Below are 18,142 nucleotides of genomic sequence, written 5' to 3'. Positions count from 1 at the left end.
GACCACTCGTTGCTGTGGGGGCACGTTTCGCACTTCCGTCAAAACCAGCCTGATCAACTGACTGTGCCAAGCGTAGAGCTCCAAAATCTTAAGTGTGTTTCAGATTGCGCATCTACATCTACACTATGTGACCAAAAGTATCCGGACACCTGGCTGAAAATGACTTGCAAGTTCGTGACGCCATTCATTGGTAATGCTGGAGTTCAATATGGTGTTGGCCCACCCTTAGAATTGATGACAGTTTCCACTCTTGTTCAGTCAGGTGCTGGAAGGTTTCTTGGGGAATGGCAGCCCATTCTTCACGAAGTGCTGCACTGAGGAGAGGTATCGATGTAGGTCGGTGGGGCCTGGCACGAAGCCGGCGTTCCAAAGCATCCCAAAGGCGTTCTGTAGGAGTCAGGTCAAGACTCTGTGCAGGCCAGTCTATTACAGGGGTGGATTGTCGTGTAATCACTCCGCCATAGGCCGTGCATTATGAACAGGTACTGGATGTTGAATGATGCAATCGCCATCACCCAACTGCTCTTCAACGGTGGGAAGTAAGAAGGTGCTTAACACATCAATGTAGTCCTGTGCTGTGATAGTGCCATGCAAAACAACAAGGGGTGCAAGCCCCCTGCATGAAAAACACGAGCACGCCATAACATCACCGCCTCAGAATTTTACTGTTGGCACTACACACGCTGGCAGATGACAATCACCGGGCATTTGCCATACCCACACCCTGCCATCGAATCGCCACATTGTATATGTGGTGTGCGTACTGTAAGACCTTCGGTACACACACCATCAGATTATTTAACTTGTCGCTCTATCGAAGTAGGCGAGTGTCAGCAATATGTCTCGTGGTCTTATCGTGGCGTGTTTATCTTCTGCCGTTAGGTCAGACGATAGAAATGCCAGTTCCACGCTTAGAGCAGCAGATTGACGGTGACCAACTTTAAATAGAACTTGATTAATTTTCACACACATTTATTACAATAATAACAAGCATAAAAATTACTTAACTTGGTTCTGGATGTTATTTACAATTGACAATCTGAAGTTCCTTTGGTATTGGTACGTTAATCTTATTCTCACATACGTCTCTGATACATGACAAAAGTGTCTATACATTTATCTTCATGGCTATGTACAGGAATATGATAATCTTATTAGGCGCAGACTGAAACTTGACTATAGACTGGTACAGTCAAATGTAGAACTCGTACAGACTGGTACAGACTAATGCAGACTGGTACAGACTGGTGCAGACAAATGCAGACTGACTAATCGGAGGTCTGTACACTCGTTATAATACCTCGCGCGTTCATGTATCTCTGCGCGAGTGTGATCCGTGAGGAGAAAAGGTTCTACGTTAGCAGCAATCTCATTGGCTGCCTTACATATTAATACGTTGATCGGCGGAAGCAGAATTTGGTCTGTATCTATGGCAGCGCCATCTCATAGTGCGGAGACGGATGAGCGCTGTGCCTGCGCTGTTGTGCTTAGCGGGGCGCGCTCTAGTGGGAAAGTTGTGTACGCGCTGACTACGCGGAACTATGTATACAACACCCACCTTTAGCAATGATGACAGCTTCCGCTCTCGCAGGCATACTTCAGGTGCTGGAAGGTTTCTTGCGGAATGGCAGTCCATTCTTCACGGAGTGCTGCACTGAGGTCGGTGTGGCCTGGCACGAAGCCGGCGTTCCGAAACATCCCAAAGGTGATCTATAGGATCCAAGTCAGAACAGGTATGTTACTGTCGAGTAACCACTCCATCATAGGCCGTTCGTTATAAATAGGTGCTCCATGGTGTTGAATGAGGCAATCGCCACCCCGAATTGCTCTTCAGCAATGGTAAGTAGGTGCTTAAAACATTAATGTAGGACTGTGCTGTGATAGTGCCACGCAAAAGGGGTGCAAGCCCCCTACATGAAAAACACGACCACACTATAACACCACCGCCTCCGAATGTTACTGTTTGCACTACATGCGTTGGCTGATGACTTTCACCTCGCATTCGCCGTTCCCACACCCTCTCATCGGATCGCCACATTGTTTACCGTGATTTGTCACTCCACATAACGCTTTTTCAGTGTTCAGTCGTCCAATATTTACGCTCCTTACAACAAGCGAGGCGTGATGTTTGGCTTATCAGGAGCTGCTCGACCATGAAATCCAAGTTTTCTCACCTCCATCCTAACTGTCATAGTACTTGCAGTGAATCCTGATGCAGTTTGGAATTCCTGTGTGATGGTCTCGATAGATGTCTGGCTATTACAAAATGGTTCAAATGGTTCTGAGCACTGTGGGACTTAACATCTGTGGTCATCAGTCGCCTAGAGCTCGGAACTACTTAAACCTAAGTAACCTAAGGACATCACACACATCCATGCCCGAGGCAGGATTCGAACCTGCGACCGCAGCGGTCGCTCGGCTACAGACTGTAGCGCCTAGAACAGCACAGCCACCCCGGCCGGCGCCTATTACACATTACGACCCTCTTCAATTGACTGCGGTCTCTGTCAGTCAACAGACGAGGTCGGCCTGTACGCTTTTGTGCTGTACGTGTCCCTTCACGTATCCACTTCACTATCACATCGGAAACAGTGGACCTAGGGATGTTTAGGAGTGTGGAAATCGCGCTTAAAGACGTATGACACAAGTGACACCCAATCACCTCACCATGTATGGAGTCCTTCAGTTCTGCAGAGCGCCCCATTCAGCTCTCTCACGATGTCTAATGACTACTGAGGTCGCTAATATGCAGTACCTGGCAGTAGTTGGCAGCACAATGCACCTAATATGAAAGTCGAATGTTTTTGGGGGTGTCCGGATACTTTTGATCACATAGTGTACATCTACATGGATACTCCGCAAATCACACTTGAGTGCATGGCAGAGGGTTCATCGAACCACCTTCACAATAATTCTCTATTGTTTCAGTCTCGAACAGCGCGTGGAAAAAACGAACACCTATATCTTTCCGTGCGAGTTCTGATTTCCCTTATTTTATTATGATGATCCTTTCTCCCTAAGTAGGTTGGAGTCAACAAAATATTTTCGCGTTCGGAGGAGAAAGTTTGTGATTGAAATTTCGTGAGAAGGCTCGTTGAATGATATATCGCCTGTGTGGAAAAAATTCTCGTATCGATCCCGGACACTCAACAAAGCAAACTTCTTCTGTGAGTGCATTTCTGACTCGAAACGATCCCTAGAGGCCTCCCCCCCCCCCCTACACTATACCATTCCAGTTTTTTCATTTTGTTTTTATTCCCTCGCTTATGAGGTACATTGTCATTCTTCAGACAACAGCATTTATAAAATACAAGACATAAGTTGTGAGGTGCCGGGGCTAGCAGTGTATTTAACACTAAATTCTTCTAGAATCTTCATATGGAAATGATGCTCTAAGCCCCCCCTTTTCTAACTCCTACTTTTTCTGTTGTACATGGATTAAGAAGAAACGCGAACTGACTGTAATCGACCCTGCAAGTGGAGTAGAAAAGAGTTTGGCACCTGCAATAATTTAATTGGATAGAAATTAAGGAAAGTTTCATTAACATAGTGAGAAATGAAAGGGTTGTTCTACCGAGTAACAGAATGAAAGTTCTGTCCAAAATAACAATTTGATTTATTATGACTTAACTCAAAATAATAAACAAAATACACAAAACATTTACAATACATCAAATTGGATGCTCAAATAAATGCTGTGAAGGTGAAGTTTTCCATAAACTAGATTGAGACATTTATGACCAAGCGGTATGTGGAGCCAACTCCTTGCAACTCAAATCTTAAGAGAAACACCCAGCCAACGCAACATTAATTGCTGCTACAGTAGTGATAACTCAGACAATGAACACCCAAGACAGAACAAAGTTAGAAAAGACGAACAGGCGCGCTCTGCTGAGCTCTGATTATCACCTAGCAAAAGTCCCTGATTTGCTGGTGTTGCGGATGTACATTACCAAGCTGTCTTCTTAACTGCAAGGACACGATCTGGCGTACCGGAGGCGATGGCTGGTTGCTTCGACGTCCCGTCGTCGTGATGATTATGTCGTGAGTATAGCTCGAAGCAAATTCTCCTGGTCTGGTTGTTCCAGACTAAAGACTTCCTAGCAACACAAATACGCCTCTGAGGGAGACGAAGAAGGCTCGCTACACAATCACGGACAGTACAGTGAGCGATTTTAACAATAGAAGTCACACAGTAACTCCGGTACAGTCAACTTTAGCCAAAACTGCTCAAGATGAACAACATAGGCTGCTTGTAACGAGAACGCTTGTAGTCAGAAAGTTACGTTGAAGTCGAAACTTCAGCAACTTCGTCAAACAGTTACAATTAAATGAAAGTATACTAGACAGCCAACGGAAGGCAGGCTGTCCAGAGCAGCGAGAGCTCAGTCTTGTAACCTACTCCGACCGAAAGGCGAGAGCCGACTCTCTCAAGAGCACCCGTACAAGCCGAACACAGAACGTTGGCGCCCCCACGACAGTGGTCGTGGTTAAACGTTCCAATCAGCAACTCGAAAACCGGCGGAAAATTCCCCTCTATTGCCGACGCAGTACTATTCCACCAATGGAGATACTTGGCGCCAATTTCTACGCCGATTTTGGTACGCCACGGAGCTGTTCCCTGAGCAAGCCAATCGCCGGTATGATTTTGCAGAAAACGAAAGAATTTGCCCACCAAGACTGCCTGGGAACACAAGTCATTCCCACGCCTCGCTGGTAGCCTGCCAGAAAGTGTTTTCACTAAGTTTCTGCGAAGTAACGGAATCTCTAGCCCAGCCACTGTCAGGCCCCTGTGGGCGTGTCGCCACCGCTCTTATGACAATGCCGGCGTCTGGAAAGCATCCACTCGACTCCCTTGCACCCGTCGGCTTAGCCCTTTCAAGAACAGCAGTATCCGCCTGTCACCAGACCACCCTGGTGACGAGAGACGCTGCATGGGAAGTCCGCGTGTGAAGAGTAGCGACTTTTCACCGCATGCAGTTAGAGAGGAAAATCGAATTACTCAGAGTAAGATAGAAATATCAGTGGGGGCTCATGCCACCTCTCAAATTTCCAAAAAACTAAAAATATATAATACACACACGTTTTCAATATTATTAAAACAGAAGTTGGCACATTTATAAAATACAGTCACTGGATTAACTTATAGAAAATAAGTCTTGGCGAGGGTTTTTTTTTGGGGGGTGGCGAATGGTGTTTTGGGTATTATGTGGAGTGGGAGAAAGAGAGAGGGACACTGAACCAAATTTTTGGAAAGAAAGGAAGGAAATGGGGTGGGGGTGTTCTGTTGAAGTTAAGAGGATGGGCAGATTTCACGATCTGATAGATGGAGGCGGTTAAAGTTTCGTTGGAACAGGATGAAGGGAGTGTTTAGGTGTAAGTTTGGGGGGATGTGTTGCTATAAGTGAGGCAAAATACAAGAGTTAATCTTTAGCAATGAAACTGTAGGGTGGTTGGTGTCAAGTTTGCAGGAAGTGTTCAATGTGAGAGGAGAGAGAAAAAATTCAAAAGTTCATACATGGTGCTAGTGGGGGATGAAGATGGATATGGAAGGCGATGGGGACTGCGTAGCATTCGAGGATCTGGAAGAAATCATAGAGTTTTGGTCAAGCAATAAACCAAGCTACAGTGGTGCAAGGTACCACTGGTCGGATTAAGGCTTTAGAGTGTGTAGTATGGTAGAGATAGCCTGCCTGGTTAGCCATGCAGTCTAATGCACTGCTTTCCGAGCAGGAAAGCGTGCCGGTCCCCGGCACGAATCCGCCCGGCGGATTAGTGTCGAGGTGCGGTGTGCCGGCCAGTCTGTGGACGGTTTTTAAGGCGGTTTTCCCCTGCCTCAGCGAATGCGGGCTCGTTCCCTTTATTCCACCTTAGTTACACTCTGACAGCGATCGCTGCACAAAACACTATCTCCACTTATGCATACACCATAATTACTCTACCGCGCAAACATTGGATTACACTCGTCTGGTTTGAGACGTTCCCGGGGGCGGGATCCGAACCGCACACCGCACAATAACCCTGGGTTCGGTGTGGGGCGGCGGTGGGGTGAGTGGACTGCTGTAGCCTGTTGTGGGGTTCCATACCACTGAGGTCTACGGCGGGGACGAAGCCTCTCCGTTGTTTCTAGGTCCCCAGTTCCATATAGTACAATACAGTGGTAGAGATGTGCTATCCCGATGTTCAGCCGGTTAGTGGTTTTAGTTATTTAAGACTATTGTAGGATTTTTCTAGGATGACCTGTAGATTGGGCTCTTATGTTAATTCACGACCGAGGATTAGGTCGCAGTAGCAGTAACAACAAGGCAAAATTGAATATGTAAATGCATTGATCTTCTTTACGGGTATTCCTCTCGATCTTTGGTAGTCCTGGTGAATGTTCCTTCAGTCGTTATATGTACATTTCTAAGCTGACAGAAAAAAATCCCAAGACTAAGAAGGAGTTGTGCGAGATAAACGGAAGTTGGTAGGCGTGTTTCTACAACTGGAAGATGTCTATTCCAATTTCACAGCAGTCGCATAAGAGTGGCTGTACTAGTGCCGATATGAGGATGCAAATCAGGTTTGCTTTAAATACACACTGTAACATTCGGGAGCATTATTTACCTTTGAGACTCGACTTAGTGAGTTGATGTCAGCCAGGAATGCCTTTCAAGACGACGACGCCATTATCAACGCCACACTGAGTTTGAACGAGGTCATGTAACAAGGCTACGGGAAGTTGAATGGTCCTTCCACGATATTGCAAGACTTTGCAGGGAAGTAGCCATTGTATACTAGTGCTCGCAGTGGAAAGGTACTGTCGCAAGAAGACCAGGCTCCAGACAGCCTCATGGCACTACTGAGAGGGTGGTACGGTTGTGGCACATCTTACACCGTCTGAAGCAGCAATTCCAGTAGTAGCTGGCACCACATTGCCACAAAAAACTGTTAAAAAACGAGGAATAAGCAGAAGAAAACAGTCTTGGTTGTGATGTTGAAATTACTGTTCATTTATTCATCAATGACACGCGATTTGCCTGATTCAAGACGTCTTCAGATTGTTCAGATTGACCAATAAATGTTGATAACCAAGTGATGGATTCTAGCAGTAATACCGGTTACTACACTGAGGTGAAAAAAGTCATGGTATACCTCCTAATATCGTATCCAACTTCCTTATGCTCGCCATAGTGCAGCAACTCTATGGGACAAGGATTCAACATGTCATTGAAAGTCCCCTGGAGAAATATTGAGCCATTCTGTCTCTATACCCATCTATAATCGAAAAAGCGATGGCTGTGCACGATTTTGTGCACGAACTGACTTCTCGATTATGACCCATAAATGTTTGACGGGATTCATGTAACTACAACTGTCAAGAATGATCTTAAAACCAGTCGCAAACAACTGTGGCCCGGTGACATGGTGCATAGTCATGCATAAAAGTACCACCTTCGTTTGGGAACATGACTTCTATGAACGGTTACAACTAGTCTCCGAGTACCGGAACATCCAGAGTACCCAATCCATTCAATGTAAAAACAGCCCACACCGTTATGGAGCAGCCAATATCTCGCACAGTGCCTTGTCGATCACTTGTGTCCATGACTTTGTGGGGTCTGCACCACTCGCGATCTCCACCATCAGCTCCTCCTAACTGTAATCGGGACTCTCCTGACCAGGCCACGGTTTTCCAGTCCTCCAGGATCCAACTGATGAGGCCAGGAGCCCAGGAGAAGCGCTGCAGGCGATCTCATGCTGTTAGCAAAGGCGTTTGTGTCGGTCGTCTGCTGCCATAGTCCATTAGCGCCACATTTCGCCGCACTGTCCTACGGATACGTAGGTTATTTTACGCAGTGTTGCTTGTCTGTTAGCTCTGACAACTGTACTTAAACGCCATTTTTTTCCTTTATTGTTATTTCACTCCCCATAATGGGGTGGCCTGGCAGTGGCACAATACGCCGCTCTTCAGCCAAGAGAGTTACAAAAAACATAAGCAAATGAGAAAATAGTACATAAACGAGAATGGTAAAAATGAGTGAATAAACGATAACAAAAACAGATGAGTATAAAAGGTAGATTAAAAAAAAGTAGATGAGAGCCACACACACATGCAGGGAATGGGCACTGTACACCGAAGTGGAAACAAAGAAGCATCGCAGCGAGAACAAAAATGAATGACACTGGCGACACTGTTGGTGGCGATGTAACGTAACACTGCACACGGCACTGGAAAAATACTGACACCACAACAAAAACGTTAAAAATCACTGCACAGAAGGGGGGGGCGACCTACCACCATAGGCTACGTGGGGTTTTGTGTCATGGGGTTTTCTGTGAAGCTGTCCCGAGCAACTGGTTCCCTAACGAGATGTTTGCGAACTGAGTCTCCCCCCACTGCTTGTCTACCCCAGTCGCTCACCCTCAGTGCAGGTGTTGCCACCGGCGTTTATCAGCTAACTTTCATGCTGATTGACGAAATGATGTTGAATTTATTTAAAGGTAGGCCAACTCTCTGCCGTCCAGAATACGTTGGCTTGTATAAATGCCTTCACCACGAAAACATACATACATGAGTTGTAAGGTACCCTCCGCCATACACCGCATGAAATTTCACGTAGACGGTGAGGTTCCCCTTGTTTTGAAGATCAAATGTACAAAATTTCATCAAGATCGGAGCAACACTGTGGCTTTTGTTGAAATCCGTAAGTAAAGTTCCCTCCACCATGCACTGAACGAAGTTTTATGTAGGCAGTGACCTTCCTCTTGGTTTGGGAAATAGGGATTCATTTTTATACACCCCGCTCGCTCTATGCAGACTTGGTTGTGAAACATAAATAATAAATTTGAACAACGGAAAACATGTAATGATTTCTGTCGTATAAGGAGCAACGAGATTACGAGAGCAGTCACATTCAGTGTTATGCAAAATAACGTTATATCTTGTAAATTATCACGACACAAAATGAAGATGATAAGCAATGTGGGACTTCCTTCCGTTTGCGTTTGAAACTCTCAGAGAACTCCTGTGTGGTGAGGAGGTTGAGAGGGGGCAGGAAGGGGAGCCTCAATTAGTTATGACAGCCTGGGCCTCTGACAGGTTTAGTGCGCCACTGCTCGTAGGAAACCCCACGGTAGGAAACCCACGACACACCGCCATAGGAAGGGTAAGGGAGGGAAGAAAAGGGAGGGGGGAGAGACGGTAGGGGGAAACCAGGAGGAGGGGGGGAGGGGGCGGTGGAGGGGAGAAGGAAAGGAGCCGGAAGCCTGAGGGGGTGGAAAGGAGAAAGAAGGTGGGCAGCAGGGGAAAAGGAGAAAGAAAGGAAGGAAGGAGAGGGAGGGAGAGAGGGATCCCCAAGGAGGGGAGGGGGGAAGAAGGGGGGATTAGATATGGTAGGAGGTGTATATGGAAGGCACGAGGACATTATCCGGGAGGGGGAGTTGGCAGAAGCCACCTTTGGCGAGCGCATGGAGCGTGTGAAGATGGAGACCGGGCAGGACACTGTGGTACAGGTGTGGAAGTGGGCTGGGGTGGGAGAGGATGGGGGAAACCAAAGGATGGGGGGGGGGGGGCATCCAGTTTGTGGGAGACGTATAGGATTCGTATTCGCTCAAGGAACAGGAGGAGATGGGGAAGGGGATCAAATAATAGAGGATCCGCGTGGGGGACAGGAGACGGATGCAATAAGCAAGGCAGAGTGCATGGCGCTCTCAAACGCCACTGCTCTCAGTCATTAAGTGAAGGCCATTGGCCACTGCATCGTCCGAGGCGAGAGGTAGTCGCCTGAAATTTGGTATTCTCGGCACACTCTTGACACTGTGGATTTCGAAATATTTAATTCCGTAACATTCCGAAATATGATGTCTCATTCCGTGGTCAAAGTCCAATTGTGCGGCAATAATCGCGTCCGAAACCTTTTCACATGAATCACCTGAGTTCAAACGGCAGCACTGCCATTGCGCTGCCCTTTTATATCTTGTGTACGCAATACTACTGCCGTCTGTATGTGTGCATATCGCTATCCCACGACTTTTGACATCTCAGTGTAATGCACCAGCATTTCACATTTGCAATGGCTTTTGATGTGCTTACATTAACCTGTGAATTTGCAACGTTAATTACTTAAATATGTTACGTAGACAAATGTATTCTAGAAATTTCTTTTTCTACCTTACCTATTTGTTGGTTTTGGGATTTTTTTTCCGTCAGAGTATTTTCTTTCCTTCCTCAGCCGTTCTTTCTGGTGTCGATCTGAAACACACGGAATTCCTATGTTACAAGAACGTGTTTTCCGGGAGAAGGTGTGACCACATGGTGACAGTATTGAGCTTCACCCTGCTGCCCTGACAGTGAATGTGTCGATTCTGTGACATCCAAATTTCTCTTAAAAGTCGTTCGTCTATCGCCCACTCTGCCCCGCAGTCCCGTCGTCGGGACATTCGACAAAGCTAGTTTCAGAGTTCGATTTTGCAACCTTTATAAGCGGTCGTTTCATCGTACTTACTTCGCCAGGCTTACCCCAAAAGTGGGTCCAGTTCCGTCGAATACTGAAGCGCAGTACCGTATGACCATACATACAGCCAAAGAAAGTGATCATGAAAGTCACGCATTGTAGACTACAAAAGTTTATTCAGTCCATGTATGTGTGAGATACGTTAAGCAACATGGCTTTATTAGAGAATGTGATATCACAGACGAAATTTTATAGATGGAGGCGGTTAAAGTTTCGTTGGAACAGGATGAAGGGAGTGTCTAGGTGTAAGTTTGGGGGGATGTGTTGCTATAAGTGAGGCAAAATACAAGAGTTAATCTTTAGCAATGAAACTGTAGGGTGGTTGGTGTCAAGTTTGCAGGAAGTGTTCAATGTGAGAGGAGAGAGAAAAAATTAAAAAGTTCATACACGGTGCTAGTGGGGGATGAAGACGGATATGGAAGGTGACACAGACCTCATACAAAAATGCAGAGATAAAGTAGTGCCCCTGCGCATGGTTTACTTTCATTCGGAAAAGTCTCCGTCCATATGCCCCATTAATTGACACATCGTACGGCATCCGTGATCAAGGTGCTCCAGAGATACTTCTCAAAAAAAATGTCATCAGACTACTAGCCTAGTGCAAGAATTTCTATTTGGCATCACTTCCGCACCTTTCGTTTCAATTCCTTTACATATTTTATCAAATAGATTCCCATCTGGTGTCACGAGGCTGAGTGAACTCCGTTCCAGACGCTTTCATCAGAAAATCTGAGTTTTCCACATGGAATTCAAAACGTGACCCGATGTGTTAGTAGCCAGAGACGCTAACCACGTAACCACGGAGGTGACTAGATGTACTAGGTGAGGATGATATAGAAAGTAACCAGCAGTCGAGAAAATATCCCAGCAGCATTATCCGTATCCGGAACCTGTCCTGCAACAGTATGCTTGCATGAGGGATCTGTTTTGTTACTTCTACTGTTTATTATTGCTTCGGAAGTCATCATAGGAACATACAGAAAGAAGTCCCACAGGCCGTGCTGTATGCTAATGATGCCACGATTGCTGCTACAATCACAGATAATTGCTGTGCTCGTCTCTAATAATATGGGCTGCGTATAAACACCCACAATTAGTTGTGAACTACGCCAACCTTTGTTCAGTTACGTTAAGCAACATCACACTAGAGAAGACAGAAAGTTTTTGCTACATGACATCCCGTATAAACGATCGAACAAATCAGCCACAACTTGCATCATTAGCGCCCGAGCACTGTCTTGTAAAATGATGGGCGGGTCTTGCAGAAAGTGTCGCCGCTACTTCCTGTAAGATGTTCATTTTCGGAACAAGCTTAGAATTACAAGCGGTGGCGCTTTCAGCACGACCTGCCTACCATTTTGCAGGACAATGCTCGGGCGCATATGACGCAAATTGTGATTAGTTGCCGGCCGCGAAGCCGGAGCGGTTTTAAGGCTTCAGTCCGGAACCGCGCGACTACTGCGGTCGCAGGTTCGAATCCTGCCTCAGGCATGGATGTGTGTGATGTCCTTAGGTTAGTTAGGTTTAAGTAGTTCTAAGTTCTAGGGGACTGATGACCTCAGATGTTAAGTCCCATAGTGCTCAGAGCCATTTGAACCATTTGTGATTAGTTGTTCGATCGATTGGGCTGGGAAGCGGTGTACTACGCACCACATCCCCCGGACTTAAGCCCTTGTGACTTCGACTTCATCCCCAAATAGAAGAAGCACTTCATGTCATTCGCTTCAGAACTGTCACAGAGATTCGTCGGGCAACAGACCGCTCCACTAGAATGATAAACACCACTGGGTGCCGCTGAGGGTATTTTACGACTTCCACATCGTTAGCAACTGGATATACACTATGCTGGCAACTACTTCAAGGACACTAAAACTTTCAAATATGTATCTACTTTGTCTATGTTGTAAATAAGGGCTTCACAACATACGTGCTCGCGGAGCAAGCTGTGAGCAGCAAGGCGCGAGCACGCTACCCCCACTACCAGACCAGAGCGGAGAGTGGGGAAAGTGACGTGGGGCACACAACAGGTGCCGCCAGTCAATGTAAATCCGCGGCCACCTGCAGGGATATCACTCACGAATTATTACTGCGACAAATGAAACAAATAAAGGAGAATGTACACATGCCACATAATTTATTAACTTAGTGTATGCCTCTACATTCGCATTAATTTGTGAACTGTTACACAATAAAAGATGTCACTGAAGTGTGGGATTCTCGGTTATCTTGTACTTTTGGCCCTTTACAATTGCGTCTATGTTCGGAGTAATTGTTCTTGTGCATTTTAGGCGCAGCGTGCAGTTTAAATTTCGATCAGACAATGCGTTTTTCAGGCGCGTCTTGTTACATTTCATTGCAGAGAACAGTTGTTCACAAACATACGTGGAACCGAACATTGATATTATTGTAGCCGCCAGTTTGTGCAAACGAGGAAATCTATCCTGAGGGAAGTGTCTGTAAAATTCCAAAATGTTTTTCTTGTTCTGAAATTTGTCTCTGTATTGTCTGTCACACTGCAGGTCAATAATTTCTTGCTGCAGCTCAGGACGAATCTCTTAGATATTCGCTGAATATGGAGAGAACAGATCAAAATCACTGTCTAGTGCTGTCAGGTCTTGAAAGCGCTGATCAACTAAACTATGTGAATAACGCTCAGAGTCTTTGTGAACATCTTGCATGGATGATAATTTAGGAAAATGAGCTGGGTTTCCTGTTTCCAGCAGACTCACCCAAAGTGTCAATTTCATTTTAAAAGCTCGTATTCGATCTATGAAATGTGTAATTAGCAGATCTTTACCTTGTAGTGAAATGTTCAAAGCATTCAGATGACTAGTTAAATCTGCTAAGAACGCGAGATCACATTCAAACGTGCGCGCGCATTTCCCCTCCCTCCCCTCCCTCCCTACTCCGCGACCTTGCACCTGCTCGCGAGCACGTGCCTGAGCAGACGCGAGTACTCGCGCTCAAAACCGGACAGTTGTTAAGCCCTGTTGTAAATAAATAGTTACTACAATTACACTTCCTACTGTCTTATAAAGCTACGAATGGCGACGCACGAGGAAAGGTCAGTGCAGCATGGATCCAATAGTATTCAGATTCTATGTGACAATTATGTACTCAACTGCACTGCTGGGTATTTAAAGTGTAGCAGTATGAAGGCAGCATCAACAAAAGTAAGTGTAATGCATGCTTAGCATTTCACTGGAACCGCTTAAAGCAAGAACCGTAACACCATCTTCACCATGTATACAGCGTTTTTTAGAAGTGATGTTCAATATTCAGGGATATGACAGGAACGATCATTCGAGAGAAAAAGAAGTAAAGTAAACTTGGGCTCTAAAACCCATACCTTATGAGCTATGAGCAGTTACTGATCTTCGATACTTTGAAACAAATCTCTTCTACTGGAAGCTCTTTGCTTTCCATAATTTTGGAAGTGCTAGTATGAATCAAAACAAGAAAAAATGTTTAGTAAATATGTGCACTAAAATGCATACCTTTAGAGGTATGAGCACTTGTTCGTTAGAAGAGTTGTGTTTCAAAGTAGCGAAGATGTACAAGAGCCCCTACCTCTTAAGGTATGCATTTTAGAGTACGTATTTACTAAACATTTTTTCTTGTTTTGATTCATACTAGCACTTCCAAAATTATGGAAAGCAAAGAGCTTCCAGTAGAAGAGATTTGTTTCAAAGTATCGAAGATCAGTAACTGCTCATAGCTCATAAGGCATGCTCTTTATAGCTCGTTTACTTGACTTTTTTGTTTCGAATGATCATTCCTGTCATATCCCTGAATACTGACCATCACTTCCGACACACATTGTATAAGGAACATCAAACGCATTTATTGTTGTTTGTTTATCGAAAGTTGTTGCTACGCTTCGTGTAACAAACATCTACCAGCAAGTGTCTGAACAGACATTTCGATGCGTTTAGTGATTTAACATAATACTGCAACTTCTTAGGGTTTTTTTTTTTTCAAATCAGGAAACGGAATTTTCTTTCGAATTCATTAAATGCTTCACGAATATTTCTCCTTACGCAGTTTTTGGTCTCTCTCAATTTTCGTTTGTTTGTGAGGTTTTGGTTAGTTCTAAACGTGCATTGGAGCTCTCTTTGCTATCGCAATAGCCTCGTGACACAACTGTCTATCCACAGCGGGTCTTTCCTAACTCTCACAACTTTTCACTACTCATACCTGTCTAGGGCACATTGCACAATAGTCTCGAACTCTGTCCATTTATCGTAAACATTAACGGTCCTGGAGATGAATTTTTCTTGTTGACTGGTCAGGTGATCTCAAATCTGTTGCTGTCGCTTTTGCTATGCAGTAATATCTTCCCACCTTTCTTTACATTCCTATTTACAGCCGTACTCAGTAATGCTGTAAGAGGCTACGCTAAACCACTGGACTCGCATTCTGGAGGACGACGGTTCAATCCCGCGTCCGGCCATCCTGACTTAGGTTTTCCGTGATTTCCCTAAATCGCTCTAGGCAAATGCCGGGATGGTTCCTTTGAAAGGGCACGGCCGACTTCCTTCCCCGTCCTTCCCTAATCCGATGAGACCGATGACCTCGCTGTCTGGTCTTCTCCCTGGAACAACCCAGCCCTACGGTAAACACTCGGAAATTTCGGGCCTGTTGGTGACGAAACTGGCAGTGCAGCATCGTACAGCCACACACCTACCTTGACTCAGGAAATGTGCTTTTTCGTAACAAGACGAAATCTGGAGGACCACAGATTGTCAGGACGGCGACCTATGTTGCGGCTTCCTGTGACGTGACAGCAGAGGGAACGCACAGACAGTTGTGTGCCCAACGGACACAAGAGTGATAGTGTATCGTCTTTTGAGACGAGTCCTGGTTTCCCACACAGCATCATGATGAATTTGCCCGTCCCTGAAGACTCCGAAATGAACAAACGTACCCACGTTACATTTGTCGTTGTCAGGCGGATCAACACCTGCTGTGATGTTATGCGGTTGCATTGGGTACACAGAAGCATTCTGTAGTAGGAGAAATCACTGAACTTGTTTTCTTATTTTTGAACAACATGGTCATTTATTAGCAGTTAATAAAACGTGATGTAGAATTTGCTGTTCAAGAACAAAAATGTAATATGAGATCACATGTTCCCCATGCTGTCTTCACGTACCTCGGTGCAGAGAGTGTTCGACTGCTGCCCTGGCCAGCATCTTCTCCATATCTCTCACGTACTGGAAGCACCTGATTGTGGATCACCGAGAGACTGGCACATCACCACTCGCCGGTCACTATGACTGGTGAACTCTGGAATAGATGAAGCTGCATAGAATGTCGTATCTGTAACAAAGATACAAGCTCAGGTCGACTCGGTGGTTAAAGCCGTTTTTGCCGCCTGAGGTGGCAGCTCTTACAATAAAGTTCACTACCTCTGTACCCCAGATCGCCTGCAAATTTAGTATTCCTCCTACTACGAACGGCTTTCAATAAGTAATGCAACTTTTTTTTTTCTCGGCCAGCTCTGGTTGAAGAAATGCAGAATTTGTTGTGGGACGTCGTGGAATATTTCCGCTTCAGCCCATGTAGTTTCATGAAGCTCCGATAAGTCGCAGCGCTATACGTAGCCCTAAAACTAGCGTTGGTAAAGGAGGTGCGTTCCAAGCAGAGACCTGTCATTGGGGCTCTTTTGGCGAAAAACCAGAGCATCGCAGATATTCATAGGCGCTTGCAGAATGGCTACAGAGACCTACCGGTGAACAAAAGCATGGGTAGTCGTTGAACGAGGCATCATTCATCATCACAACAAGATCGCACAAACCTCCCGCGTGGCGGCCGGCGCTCATAGCTGCGACTCCTGCAGTGTTGTTACGCGTGGACCCTCTCATTCGAGGTGATCGATGGATCAAAATCAAACACCTCGCTGAACAACTGAACGTCTCTGTTGGTAGTGCTGACACATACGTCCACTAGTTGGGGTAATCAAAGGTGTGTTCCTCTTCATCCACCCTACAGTCCGGATCTCGCACCTTCCGACTTCCATATGTGTGGCCCAATGAGGATGCACTCCTTGAGAAGGTGCACGTGGATTATGGGGAGGTTATTGATGCAGCCTGACGTTGCCTCGGACGTCAACCAGTACATTGGTACCACGTGGGCATACTTACCTGCCAGTACGATGGCGGAGGCGACGACGGATCACAATCTAACACCTCGCTGCACTACTGAAACGGAAGTTATGTTGAAAAATAGAGTTTTGAAGCCAAAAAAGGTGGGGAATGATGTGTGTGTTGGAACCCGGATAAAGCCAACCTGATTTCAAATGGTTCAAATGGCTCTGAGCACTATGGAACCTAACATCTGAGGTCATCAGTCCCCGAGAACTTAGAACTACTTAAACCTGACTAACCTAAGGACATCACACACATCCATGCCCGAATCAGGATTCCAGCCTGCTTTCGAAGAAAGAATATGTTGCTTTACTTATTGAACGCCCTCATTTATTATAAATGTCCAATAGGGAAATTTTCGGGAAGTGATACCGTTTCTCTGTAAGCTGGAGAGCTGTGGCGGGTGAAGTAGCATTTCCTGAAAGAACGCTCCGACTCCCATACGGGATGACTAACAATAAGTTTTCTGTACAGCAGTCCAGTGCTGAGTGCGGAGATTCACATAGATTCCGTTCATGTACCTTTCTCCATTTAGTACATTAGTTCTAATTCTGTAGCCCTCACACTGTTAATGCGTTTACTGGAAAATACTGTATACACCCCCCAGTCGTGTCTGTTCCTTATGACAGCGTGGTAGTAAGAGCGGGAACTAGCCTCCTCGCTTTTCAGTCCGCAGACATACTACACTACCGTTCACAAACATCCAGACACCCCTATGTAAAGCAGAATTAACCGGTAGATACCACGATAGGCGGACCCACCAGTAGACGGGGAGTGTTTTGTTGTCAATAGAGAAGCAGTAATAGGAGACGTGTGGGTCAGGAGAGTTGCACCGTGGTTCAGAGTCCACGTTAAACTGTACGTCCTCCTGTAACTGGCTGGGTAAGTCCGTCCGAAGGTCAGAGGAGGGCAACGGTGTACCAATTCCAAGAGGACGATGCCTGGCATAGCACAGCGATGTTCAAAACAATGTTCGAATTGATAATCGCTTTACTTACGTAAGTAGAGGAACAGTTTCAAGAAGATAGTTGTACCAGCATGAGAATGGACATTGTCTTCAAGGAGCGTCTTTGAGGCAGCTGTTTGCGGACAACAGCTTCCTGAAATGGACAAACCTGGGACGAGTTAGATCGTCGACTTCGTTACAGAACCCATTGTCTAACATCACCACCTTCTCGGGTTCCGGCCCTTGAGGGAGACTGGGCTGTCAGTCGTCACAGTCACCATACTGAAAGTGTCCCCAGCAGAGTACAAGCCGTCGTAAAGGCGAAGGTGGCTGCACCCCATATCACCGTCCACTGAAAGGTGGAGAGCGGGAACTAACCTCCTCGCTTTTGAGTCCGCAGACTGTAAGCGCAGAACAGGGAATCAGTGATCATAAGGCCAATGCAGCATCCCTTAATATGGAAGTAAATAGGAATATAAAAAAAGGGAGGAAGGTTTATCTGTTTAGCAAGAGTAATAGAAGGCAGATTTCAGACTACCTAACAGATCAAA

At 45.8% G+C, this 18,142-nt stretch overlaps 1 protein-coding gene across 1 annotated transcript in view; it reads left to right on the top strand.

The window, feature by feature from the left end:
• The window catches only part of LOC126176512 (uncharacterized), a 168,856-nt gene that overhangs the window by 125,037 nt on the left and 25,677 nt on the right, over nucleotides 1-18,142 (top strand). The window lies entirely within an intron of this gene.

This window comes from Schistocerca cancellata, chromosome 3 (assembly GCF_023864275.1).
Source record: "Schistocerca cancellata isolate TAMUIC-IGC-003103 chromosome 3, iqSchCanc2.1, whole genome shotgun sequence".
Classification (NCBI taxonomy): Eukaryota; Metazoa; Arthropoda; class Insecta; order Orthoptera; family Acrididae; genus Schistocerca; species Schistocerca cancellata.
Note: the sequence above shows the minus strand (reverse complement) of the source record. Positions and strands in the feature narration are given on the sequence as shown.